The following is a 12,569-nucleotide window of genomic DNA, read 5'->3' as shown; positions in this document are numbered from 1 at the left end:
CAATGTCTATGGCATCTCGCTCCTGCACAGCTGTACTTCTCTTCCCTGACTATGGCAGAGTAAAGTACTGCAGTGCACATGCGCCGGCGCCCTGTCACCTTTCCCGGCGCCTGCGCACTACTGTAGTTTGCTCTGTCCTTGTCAGGGCAGAGAAGTAAGCCTACACAGGAGAGCGATGCCGGGGAGCTTGTGTGAATGACTTGGTCCACACAGGATCCCCAGCATCTCGCTCATGCGCAGGTGTACTTCCAAGTACTGCAGTGCGCATGCGCCGGCGCTCTTTCAATAGTTTGCTCAGCCCTTGTCAGGGTAGCTAAGAACGCCTGCGCAGGAGCGCGATGCCGGGGAACTTGTGTGGCTGACGTAGAGACGCAACATCTACACAAAGAAAGAAGGAGGGCGGAATCGAAAGAAGGGAGGCTCCGGACAAGGAAGAGTGACACCCCTCAGACCGGACCTCCCCGCAGGGGAGTATAAGTGAAGATTTTTTTCTTAAATTTCAGGTCGGGTTGGGGGCAGATATACAGCATTATAGAATACTATATATCGGGCCTGAAAGGTGGTGGTGGCCATAACTCATATTGGTCATCTGAGTGACGCTATGAATTATTGTCAGGCCTAATTCACCAGATAACTTAAAAATAGTAGCAAACGTTCGCCGTACCAGTAAACGCACAATGCATTACACCCCGCACTATGAAAATGCATACATTTACAACTATTGTAATGATAGAGATACTTGAAATTATTTTTTTTTTCCCCAACCGGCAATCATTTAGTAGTTTTCAAAATTGCTGGTGAATAAAAGGATACACACAGAATAAAATACCTTTTATACTATTTGAATAGTCTTTATAGTATTGGCCTAAAAAAAAATGTAAAAATCCTAATAATACATAATTATTTAGTCATTGTGTGCGAATAAGTAACGCAAACGCTGAAAGGTTAAAATTACAATGTGGCAAAAAAGGTTACAAGATAAAATTTGTATGTGAGCAAAGCAATAATAAATTCTCTCTTATGGGGTCGGTATTATTGTTATTTCTGCAGGAAATGATATTAGTAGGGAGGTAATATAATAATCTATTTCTTTGTTATATATAACCCGTCTCATGCAGCTCCCCTGTAATATGTGTAATATTAGCTCTGCATAGTACGATCATAGACTGATCACCATGATAAAAGGGTCTTACACCACATAGGGAGGCCAACATTTCACATTGACCTTGAGGTTAAGTAGTAGAGGTCATCCGCTAATTTTCCAATAATAAGATATTTTCAACCAAACCGTAGTGATTTATAAGCTATAGCGTCCATGGAGCACTTGGACGGCAATTGTAATACTCATGCCACAAAAATGGCAGCATGACTAAATGCTTCCGCCATTATGGGTGGTCCTTGATAGGTGACAAATTACATATTTATCACTTTAAAAGTCGCATAAGGGCATGTTCACACTGCATCTGTTTTTCAGGCAGTCTTTTTTCTGGTGGGTTTTTTTTGTGTGCTTTTTTTTGTTTTTTAGTTTCCTAAGCAGTTTTTTTTTTTTTTTTTTTTACTCATTTTTTCAGCATTTTTTGGGGCTTCTTTTAGCCTTGTGGGGTCTATTCTCTTTAATATTCTCACCCGTTCTCACTCACAACAGGAGGAGGAGATAACGTGCAGGTGGACGTGCATCAGCTCAGACTATAAGGAAGAAGAAATGTCTAAGTAAATTCACACTTTTTTTCACATTCTGTTCTGGTGTCGTTCCTTCAAGGACAAGGACTCTTGGAAATCTTCTGGAAGGAGGTGAGTTATCTGTGCAGTAATCTTCACAGGCCAAAAATCATAGTCATCGGTGAACCTCTTCTTTACAGCAACTGCATTTGTGTCACTGCTCCGAATAATATTGTTCTGTTTTTCTGTTATCTGTGTTCTTTGTTGGAGTAAAGGTAAAACTTGAGAGAAAAACACTTGTTATGATCAAAATGGCATGTTGTAAAAAAAAAGTCACACATAGGCAACTGCCCCCCCGTGACCTGTGTTCCCGGTAGTCCTTCTCGTAGAGCCGGCAGGTCTTGTACTGATGGTTTAAGGATGTACGTATTTAAAGTTGCATAACCAGTTTACAAGAAAGGATGTTATTTGCATATAGACATTGAGGTCACTGTTATAGGGTCATAAAAACTAGGCCAATTTAAGCTTTATCTTTTTTAGTAATTTGGAGAAACAAGAAACGGAACTCTCCACTCGAAGACATTCTACCCCAGTGTTCCTCAACTCCAGTGCTCAAGAGCCACCAACAAGTCATGTTTTCAGGATTTCATTAGTATTGACCAGGTGATGGAATTATTGCCTGTGCAGGTCCTGTCATTATCACCTGGGCCATACTAAGGAATTCCTGAAAACATGATCTGTTGGTGGCTCTTGAGGACTGGAGTTGAGGAACACTGTTCTAGGCCATAGAAAGATTCTATCAATGCAGTAAAGTCGGCCATACACATGGCTGATGCTTCGGCTGGCCATTCGGCCAAAGCCATCTCATCCGACTCTCCCATACACAGGAGGGCTCTCTCGGTCGAGCTCCTGAGTTCTGTACGAGAAAGCTACTGGGTAACATGTCAGCCGGTGGTATATCTCCGGCAGTCTAAAATCAGACATGCGTGATAGACAGCAACAGAGGTGGGTGACTGAAGTAAGAGGTGAGTCTACGTGAGAAGATGCTCCATTAAACATCTATTGTTTGAGGTCAGTATATAGCTTATGGTAAGACTGCCATCATGACATGTGCGTGCACAAGATGTCCAACAGTCCTACCTCATGGGGATTGGATGGAGATGGTCAATCCGGGAAGGTGCGATTAGAGGATCTGAGGAAGCACAAGTCGGAGGGACAAATGACGCCCCGCCGGACTAGACCTGCCTCCTCAGCATACGCGGAGCTGCGCTATAAAAGAACACTTTTAAAAAATCAGGGACAGTAATAACAGATGTAAAATAGCAAAACAGAGAAAAGGAGTCATGATACAATCCGCTACAGTATAGGTTTTTTTGTTTCTGTTTTTGGGGTCCATACTTCCTTTTTTTTGTTTCTGTTTTTGGGGTCCATACTTCCTTTTTTTTGTTTCCGTTTTTGGGGTCCATACTTCCTTTTTTTGTTTCTGTTTATGGGGTCCATACTTCCTTTTTTTGTTTCTTTATTTGGGATCCATACTTCCTTTTTATGTCTCTGTTTTTGGGGTCCATACGTCCTTTTTTTGTTTCTGTTTTTGGGGTCCATACTTCATTTTTTTGTTTCTGGTTTTGGGGTCCATACTTCTTTTTTTGTTTCTGGTTTTGGGGTCCATACTTCCTTTTTATGTTTCTGTTTTTGGGGTCCATACTTCCTTTTTTTGTTTCTGTTTTTGGGGTTCATACTTCCTTTTTATGTTTCTGCTTTTGGGGTCCATACTTCTTTTTTGTTTCTGTTTTTGGGGTCCATACTTCCTTTTTTTGTTTCTGTTTTTGGGGTCCATACTTCCTTTTTTTTGTTTCTGTTTTTGGGGTCCATACTTCCTTTTTTTGTTTCTGTTTTTGGGGTCCATACTTCCTTTTTTGTTTCTGTTTATGGGGTCCATACTTCCTTTTTTTGTTTCTGTTTATGGGGTCCATACTTCCTTTTTTTGTTTCTTTATTTGGGATCCATACTTCCTTTTTATGTCTCTGTTTTTGGGGTCCATACGTCCTTTTTTTGTTTCTGTTTTTGGGGTCCATACTTCATTTTTTTGTTTCTGGTTTTGGGGTCCATACTTCCTTTTTTTTGTTTCTGGTTTTGGGGTCCATACTTCCTTTTTATGTTTCTGTTTTTGGGGTCCATACTTCCTTTTTTTGTTTCTGTTTTTGGGGTTCATACTTCCTTTTTATGTTTCTGCTTTTGGGGTCCATACTTCTTTTTTGTTTCTGTTTTTGGGGTCCATACTTCCTTTTTTTGTTTCTGTTTTTGGGGTCCATACTTCCTTTTTTTTGTTTCTGTTTTTGGGGTCCATACTTCCTTTTTTTGTTTCTGTTTTTGGGGTCCATACTTCCTTTTTTGTTTCTGTTTATGGGGTCCATACTTCCTTTTTTTGTTTCTTTATTTGGGGTCCATACTTCCTTTTTATGTCTCTGTTTTTGGGGTCCATACTTCCTTTTTTTGTTTCTGTTTTTGGGGTCCATACTTCCTTTTTTTGTTTCTGTTTTGGGGTCCATACTTCCTTTTTTTTGTTTCTGTTTTTGGGGTCCATACTTGCTTTTTTTGTTTCTGTTTTTGGGGTCCATACTTCCTTTTTTTGTTTCTGTTTTTGGGGTACATACTTCCTTTTTTTGTTTGTTTTTGGGGTCCATACTTCCTTTTTTTGTTTCTGTTTTTGGGGTCCATACTTCCTTTTTTTTGTTTCTGTTTTTGGGGTCCATACTTCCTTTTTTTTGTTTCTGTTTTTGGGGTCCATACTTCCTTTTTTTTGTTTCTGTTTGCATATTTTTGTCCTTTTGGCCATTTTGGATAAATCTTAATACAGGACGCACATTACACCCAGGAGTAACTGGAATAATTACAATGCTTGCAATCGCACCCAGGCCTTGGAGCCTAAGGGGCACAAAAAGTCCCTTTTAGCCTATATGAAAAGACCAATAGTATTAAATATTGCAATATTTGGGGGCCCTTTAGAGTACAGTGCCTGGGCGTACAGTACATTTGTTTATCACAGAGTTATCAGAGAAGGATATAGTGCAATCACTTTCTCGTGCCGCTCCTCCGGTAAGACAAGCCCACTGGATCCATGATGAAATGTGTTTGCTTCCCCTGGGGCACAAAGTACAAATACTTATCTCACATGTAGTAGAACTCGTTGTTTGACTCCACGTGTATAAAGTCAGCAGTCAGCACAGCTTCTCCTAAACCCTGAGCAGACCACAGAGGAGCCCACTCCACGGTACGTACTGGAGCCTTCGAGTCGTCATAGCTGTTATATAGCAGTAAAACACATTGATAAGACAAAAAAAACAAAAAAAATTACAGGGACGGTTATTTGCCCCCCCTTGGTTCATCGTTGCTCGCTTGCAAAGAAAGTGTAATTTTTTTATTTTTTTTTAAGTAAACTTCAAACGTTTCAAAACTTTTTTTTTTAGTTTTAAGATTTTATTTTTCAATGATATTTTTACAACTTAAAACTCGCAAGATAATAATCATAAACTGTAACAGGATTTTCGGGAAACTTTTATCCAAAATGTGGAAGATCTAAACTGAAAGCGAAGTTTCGAATTGCTTGCATTTTGAAGATTTCTTCTGCTGTCAGCCCCACGTGCTGCTCTCGGATCAGCGTCTGACAGCAGAAAAGGGCTGATGTCGTAGCAGAGAGCGCTTGTCAGCAGGGAACAGATGAGTTTTTATCCATGCCTGGGAACATGTAGGAACGGGGATGGTCGTGGGCTGATTTGCTCCTCTTTATATGCTTTATTCACAGATATTGGACAGAAACCTTATTTATGTCAATAGGGAAAAATGGATTTTGTTAGATCATAATGGATCATCCCAGATCATGATGCATTCTACCTGATCATAACTAATGTCGTCTTCGTCATAGACCTAAGACACCAGTGTGAACAGAGCACCAGACAAAAACTGTACCTTAAATAGGATCTGTCATTTGACATAAATATATATATATATCGTTTCAATGCCGCTGTTCTCTAGAATCCGACGCTGTTTTTCTTTTGTTCCTGCGCCTCTCCGTTCCCGAGATATGGCCTCTTCTCTCTGAATGTAAATCTAGTCTTTTTTTTCCAGCAAAGTGGGCGTGGTTCTCAATTTTCTGTGGGTGTATTTTTGACAAACCACGCCCATATATCTTAAAATACTAGATTTACATACAGAAATTAAGGGGTCATATCTCAGGATTGGAGAGGAGCAGGAGCACAAGAAAAATAGCGGCAAATTCAGGAGAACAGTGGCATTTACAGCAGATACAAAAAAATACATATGTGTGATAAGTGACAGGTCCCCTTTAAATATTGGAATAAATTCTCATAGTAAAAAAATAAAGGGCTCGCAGACTTTACTGCATCGCAGACGTGTGTACAAGGCACACAACTCAGAATGTATACTGTAGTTAGCTCTTATCTTGGTCACCTGTTTTATTCTTACGATATGAAGGGAAATTACTTCTGTCACCAGGGTTTTGCCAACTAATCTGAAAGCAACATGATGTAGGGACAGAGATCCTGATTCCAGTGATGTTTCACTTATTGGGCTGCTTAGTATAGTTTTAATAAAATCACAGTTTTATCAGCAGTAGATTATATGTAGAGGACTAGTAAACCTGCTGCCATGTCTAAACTCGCCTACACCAGTGATTGGCAGGTTTCTGTGTACCTTGTGCATAGGCAGAAAGCTGCCATTCAGTGGTGTGAGCGGGGTTATACAGAGCTCAGCATTAGAGAACTGCTAGATCTGCAGCAGAGAAAACAGTGATTTTATCGAAATGACAGCAGGCAGTATTGTAAGTGACACATTGGTGGAATCAGGGTCTCTGCCTCTACATTATGATGCTCTCAGGTTGGGTAACAAAATATGGGTGACAGGTTCCCTTTAACATCATTTGCAGTCTCTGGAATTGGGTTAATGCCAGTATATGATACAATCAGGTGAAGGCATCGTCCTTCCAACTAGTGTTATGTCATTCATGGAACAGGGGTTGTTTTCACACAGGTAAGGTTAGTCTGCTTGGACAGATGCCCAAATTATGACATTTAAAGGGTAAACAATAGAGGAAAAGTGAGACAGACTTCATTGCGTAAAGCCGGTCTGTGATTTCAGGTAACTTAGAATAAGCATTAATCAGTGTGTTGATGAAGAATAACACTATTCCTGGCCACTATATGACTTGAATCCTGCAATTTTTTTTTTACCAGTTTTCACCTCTGCAGGCTTTATTCCTAAATTTCTGAGCTACTGAGTAGAGACTAACTTCTATGATGTCCCCCATACACAGCACACACACAGAGAGACGTATTCCTGATCTTTCTCTGTAACAAACAGAAGCATCAGCAGGAGGACATTATACAGCAGCGCTGAGCAGTGTAGCTGTGCATCCAGCTATGGAGTGAGATAACAAATTGCTTCAGCACAAATATTTTTCTCTGCCTCTCCCTGTTCCTCACTCTTCTTCTCCCTTCCAGAAGTGGAGAAAGATATACTACAAATTTTCTTATATGCGTTCGTTCTGCTGATATATGCAATGTTTTTTGGGTTACATTTACTGGCCGATTGCTACCAGTACATGACTAAGATCACTTAATGGCGTTTTTAGATAGGCCGACAACACTTCCATTCGAACAGAGCAATAATTAATACGATTGCTATTGTGCTGCAGAGACATAATATTTTCGGCAGCACATATACTGTTTACGTGCTGCTGAAAATTATGACTTTTAAGCAAGTTTAAAAGTTATTTCAGCAGGGATTGCCGGTTTGTTAGGTAATCCTTGCATGTGTTGTGGGTGTGGAACATGCGCGAGACATTCAGCCTCGGGGACTCGAACATATTTTTTGAGCACAGTGAGGACACCCGGTTAGCACCCGAGCATGCTCGCTCATCACTACTGTCCTCCTCTTCCTTGATTGACAGTGCTGTCTCGATTGTAATATCATACAGGATAGTTAATCAATGGAGAAGTAGTGAACAGCCTCTTTTAAGGCTGAATCATAAATGATAAACCCGATTGTCTCCGTGCCGGCCACATGTAGGAGTGATCATTGGTAGACCCATTGTCACCGGCTCGATATTTTCTTATATGTTATAACTAGTTTCCACTCATCACTTCCTTTCTCTAATTTCTGAATCACGTGACAGTTTTATGTATGTTTAGGGAAATGCTGTGCTTTTCATAATGGTATTTCCCTTGATCTAGCTTAACCTTAGCAAGCAATTCCATCGTTCTTAAAAAGAAGCTGACCTGAAAGCTGGCAGGCGGCAGTCACAGTTAGGTATTGTATAGAAGCCCATTCAAAATGCAAAAAAAAAATTTATTTTTCAATATAATTTTCCACTTTTTTTTTCTTTCCAGTAATGTAACTGTAAATGTATTTTCTATACATAAATGTGGGCAGCCGGCGCTGAGAACACGAAGTTACCGTTTTTATACCTTTTTTTTTTCTGAGAGCCGGCGGCTTAAAGAGTGAAACATTTTAGCAGATATATTCTTAGTTGATTATTGCTAAAATTGTTACCTTGTCCTTATTTCTTAGTATATAGTACTTGAAGTGCCAAGCTACAGTAGATGACGTGCGGTGATCGGAGCTTAAATTGCAGGAAATTACAAATCTCTAATGGGAATCTGTCACCTACTTTTGGCGGGCGCTGAAAACGAGGTCGGTCCGGTCCTATGGGCGGTGTTCCGGATGTTTGCCGCCTCCCCATCCTCCCCAGTGTTTTGAGGAATAGGAGTAGGTGTCCGCCATTTTTTGCGCGTGCGCTAAGCATTCTTGGCTCGCCCACGCGCAGTATGCTTTGCCCAACTGCGGACAAAGCCGAAAAGCCTGACTGCACATGCGCCGGTTAACTAAGCCCTGGAACACAGCAAAATACTTCCGGGGCTTAGTTAACCGGTGCATGCGCAGTCAGGCTTTTCAGCTTTGCCCGCAGTTGGGCAAAGCATACTGCGCGTGCGCGAGCCAAGAATGCTTAGCGCACGCGAAAAAAATGGTGGACACCTACTCCTATTCCTCAAAAAACTGTGGACGCCGGCCAAGGATGGGGAGGCGGCAAACATCCGGAACACCACCCATTAGACCGGACCGACCTCGTTTTCAGCGCCCGCCAAAAGTAGGTGACAGATTCCCTTTTATATACTCCAATTATCGGCTTCTTTTATGAAGTAAATGATTGGTGGATGCGACACCTGTGACCGGTCAACCATTTAAGACGTTGGCTGAGGATTCAGAGTGGCTTGAGCTAAGACGGTTAATGAAACATTTTATTTTTCCCTTCTCCCATAATTTGCTTCCCATTAATCTTTTGTTCCTACTTTTGATAGACTCCTGTAACCTCTAACCCCGAAGTTCTGGCAGGGGTTACATGGCAACTTCGGTCATGACTCACACTTGCATGGAGAAAGGTCGAATTATACCATTACTACATCACATTGTAATGTAAGTGAATGTGATTGTTGTGACCAGCAGGTTGGTCTAAACCCTGACATGCAAGCTGCAAAAATTCTCCAACTTAATCAAGTTACTCACTTCTGAGATTCACAGTCCAAGTGTGGACCGCCACGTGGCTCCAGACCCAAAATCCATAACTTTCTGAGGTCAGTGAGTTCAGGGTTCAGAGTCCGTGGCCAGGTAGGACATCACAATGCGTATTCAGACCACGAATCTTCCGTACCATGACCAAAGTCATTGTGTAGCCCCATTGGTATAATGTGATAACACTTAGGGTGTGTCTATAAGGGCTCAAGCAGACGGCCGTATAACTCATCTGAGTGGTTTTGACAGATATCATTTGTCCCCATGTTATTCTTTGGAGCCGTGCACATGACCTATTGTTTTTTTTTCCTCTGACCAAATCGATCCAAAGAATAGATTACAGCACACACGATTTGCCTCCGAATCAGATGGCACTCACCCATTCATGCCCATTGATACGTGGAAAACATTGGATCACTCTCAGATGACTGTCTTGATCCAAGATGGAGTTTTGTTCTTATCCTGTTCTGATCAGACAGAGGTTCATCTAATTTGCCTCTCTCTGGGGTTAGGGCGACTATTTAGTTGCCATCCAACTGAGGTCCGCTGTCGGTGATATTTCTGGTCCCTCGGCTTGAGCAGCTGACCTAATTTACTCTGCTGATATCGTTGTGCCTCTGTATGCGTTGTGTGTATGATGACCGTCCTCTGTTTTGTTACTGTTTAGATTCTCCCGGTTTTCTGACCCCTTGGCTCGTCCCTGATCATCCCTCCGTTTCTCCCCTCTGGCTACTGCGCTCCCGTCTGGTTTTGACCCGTTGGCTACTTTTGACTACGTTCTCGTCTCACCCCTTATCTGCACGTTCAAGGTTCGGCGCACGTTCCTCTGCCTCGTCTCTGCCGGCACGTTCATCCTCCCTCCGGGTGCCGTGCCACCGGCGGGGCACTATCCGTCCTGTGCACAGCACTTTGCAGCACCGTCCCCGCTTTCTGGCAGGTCCCCATTTTCCAGGTGCTGCTCTCTCAGGCACCACAGCGCCCTCTGGGGACTACCTCCGATATTGTGGTCAGTAAACCACAACGATGACATTTTCACGGACAGACTGAAAGGAGAAGATAGAGAAACTTTTTTTTTTCTAATTCTCTACATCTAAGAAAATCAGATCGCACTATGACCACACTCTGAACCCCTGATGAAGCTGCATGCGAAACGCGCGTTGGGGTAGTGGGCAGTGTAGTCTGATATCAAAATGGCACATGGTGTGTATAAATCTGTCTAGTTTTGTTTAGCTGTCTCTACCTGTACTAAGGGTTAATCTGAGCTATGTGAGACACATTGTTTATCTTTGTCTAGTTAAACCAGTTTATGGAGACCCCTGAATCTAGTTAGGTATTTACAATGTCTCATAGGCAAACATTGTGTATACACTGATGCAAGCTTCTGGTTAATGATATATTTGAGAGATTTTTCACATCTTTATACTTTCTGATGCTTGATATATGAATGCCGGTAATAATTTATTAACGCACTGCCCTCTAGTCTCAGTTTTTAAGGGTTTTTTTATGGGGTTTATTTTATGTAATTTTTGTAGTGTTGTGTCTGATGTAATAATAAAGATTGCACTTATATATTAAATTGATTTGGTAGATATTTTTTATTGTAATGCTTGGTGTGGTAATAAGCTTTATATGTTGTATTTTGGGTACCTCCAGTATTTGATATTTGCATAATATAGATATGAGTATATATATCCAATTATTGGTTTACATTCTAATCAGAGTATGAGTGTCACAAGTTTTTGTCCTCTTAATATCAAAACTGCCCTAAATAAATGGGTTTAAACTTCAACCAATAATTTATTAACCGCAAAAAGTTACCTAATGGTAAGTTTTTACCTAGGTAAAGATGAAGTACAAGCTTCTTCATAAAACATACTATTTTATTTATGTATTTCTAATAAAAACAATTAAAATAGAAAGGTGCTGAATAAAGAAAAGAGGGACACTAACCCATGGTATACATAACGATCAGGATACATACATAAAAAGTCCACAATAACCACCATTCTGAGATCCAAAAAATACAGGAAAAAAAACATTAGTGCTATTTGAGCTGCATGCTCTATTGGTGTCTGAGACCTGTTGCACGTAACGGACTAATGTGTGGTGGCATTTCGGAAATGCATTATTGTTAGGAAACTGGGAGCGTGCAATCAATGGGCATAACAGTGGAACATTTTTTACATGTCAGTGTAGATCGCTATAAATACAATGGCATCCCTCTGCCCCGACGCGCGTTTTGCTCAGCTTCTTTAGGATGTCCAATAAATGCCAGGTAACTATTTGTGGTTAATATCTGATCAGATTATGATTAGCATAATCTGCCCGATTTTCTCGGATGGATGCGGTATACATACGTTGTCTTGGACAGATGGATATTTTTTCAGATATGGTCGTCTGCACTTGCCCTAAAAGGCAGATTTGTTGGAAAAATTTCCATCTGCACATGCTGCAGAAACAACCCCCTGTCATGCATGGAGACATTTCTGCAAATCCTTATCCTTCTGGTGAATACATGACAGATTTAGCCATCTGCAAAAAATCCACAGGATATAAGGAAGCACAGCCTGCAGATTGTACGGCACAAAAGCAAGTTCCTGCCACCAAAATAAAAGCCTTTCAGAGGAATTTAACCGATTTTCAGCATGCAATAAAATTTGCTGAGTGCGAATCCAACCTTATAAGCAAAGTCAATGAGATTTCACTAAATGTCATCCTCGCGCTGCAGAAGAAAGAAAACCTGCAGATTAAATTTAGCTGTGGTGCAGATTTCCATTTTGTCAATTTAAGCTGTGGAATTTCATTGCAGATTCCATCTTTTGCTATGTTAAGGGTGAAGTCTGCTGTAAATCCGCTGCATTTCCAAAATGATTTGGTCTAGTGCGATAAACTTATATGTCCTATTCTTCCAGATAGGTGTTAGCACCCCGGGGTGCTAACACCTAAGTATATGAAATTGAGCATCAAGCACTTTACTGGTACCAAACTTAGGCAGATAAGAGACCTAATTTTTCATACCCTAAAGCATTTTTTACATCCTGTAATCCGTAGTTTGTTAAACAACATATAATGATCATTCCGTCCTCATAAAATAAGTATTGGCGTTTGTAAAAGGGTTGTAAACAGCAGATTGACGGCTTTTATTGTCCATTAGCACTGGTTATGGGCAGAAATGTGCTCCTAACTAGTAATGAGCAAACGTGCTGGGATAAGGCATTATCTGAGCATGCTCTGGTGATAACCGAGGGTCTTCGGCGTGCTCGAATAATATGTTCGAGCCCCGCGGCGGCATGTCTCGCGGCTGTTCGACAGCTGCATCAAAATGG

The 12,569-nt window shown here is 41.1% G+C and overlaps 1 protein-coding gene across 2 annotated transcripts in view; it reads left to right on the top strand.

Moving 5' to 3' along the window:
* The first annotated feature begins 1,667 nt into the window (after positions 1 to 1,667).
* PC (pyruvate carboxylase) overlaps positions 1,668 to 12,569 on the top strand; it is a 342,511-nt gene continuing 331,609 nt past the window's right edge. The window contains exon 1 of one of the 2 annotated variants that reach the window (XM_073578487.1): positions 1,668 to 1,791. The gene's annotated coding sequence lies outside the window, so the exon portion shown is untranslated. Of the gene's footprint in view, positions 1,792 to 4,819; positions 4,931 to 12,569 lie in introns of those variants that run through there. The other variant, XM_073578486.1, reaches the window with a different exon arrangement.

This window comes from Dendrobates tinctorius, unplaced genomic scaffold, assembly GCF_039654945.1.
Source record: "Dendrobates tinctorius isolate UK_male_01 unplaced genomic scaffold, ASM3965494v1 ptg000059l, whole genome shotgun sequence".
Lineage (NCBI taxonomy): Eukaryota > Metazoa > Chordata > Amphibia > Anura > Dendrobatidae > Dendrobates > Dendrobates tinctorius.
This window is presented reverse-complemented; position numbering and strand designations above follow the sequence as displayed.